Here is a 2,500-nt window from a genome sequence, read left to right as displayed (position 1 = left end):
AACCGACACCCGAGTCCTGCTTCAAAGCACCACTCGTTGAGGTTAACGACGTTAGCTCCATTGTCTTATCTTACGACATACAGATAAGATAGAAATGTAGACTTTACTAACCGCCTCCCTCTTCCAGATGCTTCGTACGGCATTGTACTGATCATTTTGTACGGACAAACTCACGACCTTGAGATAACGACTCCTTAATTCAACAGCAGCATGCCTGCCTTGGTAGTGAGACATGCCATTGTTGCCGGGAACGATCTTGATTATCGGATCATTTATGAGGGGCTGTGAAAGAAGACGATAATTGTCTATCCTTGGAAATATGTGGGTGAGTATCTGAGTCTAGCTATAGCCCTCTTTTTATTATGGGATGGTTGTAAAGGAATTTCTATTGCAAACACAGAACACAGCATGACTGCAAATATCGTTGGACACGGTCACAAAGAATCCCTGTTGACACTGTGGGTGATTACAACGGTTATATGATGCAATACCGGAGGTCTTTTGAACTAACAGTTGGGTTCTGTTTGCTAAGTGGGGCGGCACAGCACAAAAATACATAGCAACTGTTCATTTAGTTATAAAAGCATCAAATTTGACAGTGGTAGTAAAAATGGCTACCATGGTCATCAGAATGCCAATCTGCAACGGTCCAATATCCATATTTCTTCTAAATATATTAAGCTAAATATGCACAAAATATTGCACTTTTATCACTAAATTAACTATGGGTTAGATGATCTGCCGCCCCAATGTTAGGGCTCTGGAAGGATGAAACAGCGCCCCCTCTGGTGAAACATGGCTCACTGCAGCTCTTGGTGAGGGGCTGAAAGTGTGCCAGATATTGTGACATGCCCTATAAACCACAACAAGCAAGACGTGTACTGTATATAGTGCTGTCCCCAAGGGTCGCTCCGGTTCTTCAGTTCCTCTTTAAACTGCCACACATACAGTACATAACAGAGATTATATTTATAACGGATGATTTAACCTCCAAATCGTGTACGACTGGGAAAACACCAGCTGCCCTAAAGACAACAGCATCGAGCTCAACTGAATCTATGCCTCTCTGCCAACCGCTTGGCTGGTGATGGGAAATTAACATGGCTGCTTACCTGACCATCTGCTACGCTTCACTGACTGTCTGTTCGCTCAACCTGTTTCTTCAGACGACATGGTCAAGTGAATAATGTTAATATGTAATTCATTTTAATTGAACTCACACCATATGAATTACTTTGACTGAAAGTGTATGCGTGTGCGTGCGTGCACACACTCAGGCTGAGTGCGTGTGCATGTGCATGTGCGATGCGCGCGTGCACGTGCGAGTGCATACGCGTGGACGTGTCTGATCATAACTGAGAGCCCTCACTTGAGTCACTATTCCCCCCAAACACACATCTCTGACGACCCTCTGTGAGTGCATATGTGCGTGTGTGCATGTACACATAAGTGCCTGTGTGCATGTATACGTGTGTGTGTGTGTGTGTGTGTGTGTGTGTGTGTGTGTGTGTGTGTGCGTGTGTGCGTGCGTGCGTGCGTGCGTGCGTGCGTGCGCGCGCACACAGGGTGCGGCACACGTGCGTGTGCATGGCATGTGTGTGTGTATACGTATGTGCGTGTCTGATCCCCACTGTGAGCCCTCACTTCAGTCGTCACTCCCCCTCAACACATCTCTAACGACCCTCTCTCAGCGTTAGCGAAAAGTCAGCCACTTCCTGCCAGGCGTCTCGCGGCTCCTTGATTCCAGCGTGTCAAACACAGAGAAAGCGTTTTTAATTGGTGGTTTGAGGCGCTTGGCTCCGTCCCCAGCCCGCTCTGGGGGGGGGGGGGGGGGGGGACAGAATAGCGAGAGCACCTGTTCCCTGCGCCTGGGGTTCCCGCGCTACAACATGCATACAGAGTTTCATATCAACGACATTACAGCGTGAATTAAAATTTGCCCTGTAAAAACATAGCAAAAAAAAAGTATTTTACAAAACTGCGATAATAAAGAAATATGAAAATATGCGAGAAAAAGACAAATTCTTATTAAAAAAACTAAACTTCTTGGTTGAATAAACGTTGGGGAATAGAGGCAGCTTAAATAATGGAGGGAAACAAAATCCACAAAATATCTCAATACAAGTACTGCAGATCAGTGCAGACACACTGCAGACCACTGCAAACACACTGCAGATCAATGCCGGCACGAGACTCCCTCTTGCCTCTCCCTAGAAAGCACATCCTCCCTTAGTAAATCCCTCTGAGCCGATTCCACCATCATGCACTTCCCAGTTCTCCGGGCAGTCTGGTCTCCTCCCAAGCACAAAGACGGCTTTGGCTTCCTCCAAATCAAACTTTGGTAATCTGCTCTTGGCAGGCCCCGTTCTGGTCGCCACCACTTAACACAACACTCCTACTAGCTACTACTACTTTGTTAGTGGTTCAGCACTCTTATTCACAGCTACCTGGAAAAAATCTTAATTCAAATCCCCCCCCCCCGGGCTCACTGTATGTCGCC

General features: G+C 46.7%; 1 protein-coding gene across 1 annotated transcript in view; it reads left to right on the top strand.

Annotated features, from left to right (window-relative positions):
• The window catches only part of LOC115542694 (rho GTPase-activating protein 8), a 35,047-nt gene that overhangs the window by 402 nt on the left and 32,145 nt on the right, over positions 1 to 2,500 (top strand). The gene's annotated exons all lie outside the window — the stretch shown is intronic.

Source organism: Gadus morhua, chromosome 4 (genome assembly GCF_902167405.1).
Source record: "Gadus morhua chromosome 4, gadMor3.0, whole genome shotgun sequence".
Taxonomy (NCBI): domain Eukaryota; kingdom Metazoa; phylum Chordata; class Actinopteri; order Gadiformes; family Gadidae; genus Gadus; species Gadus morhua.
The sequence above is the reverse complement of the archived record's forward strand: the minus strand, read 5'-3'. Positions and strand labels throughout refer to the sequence as shown.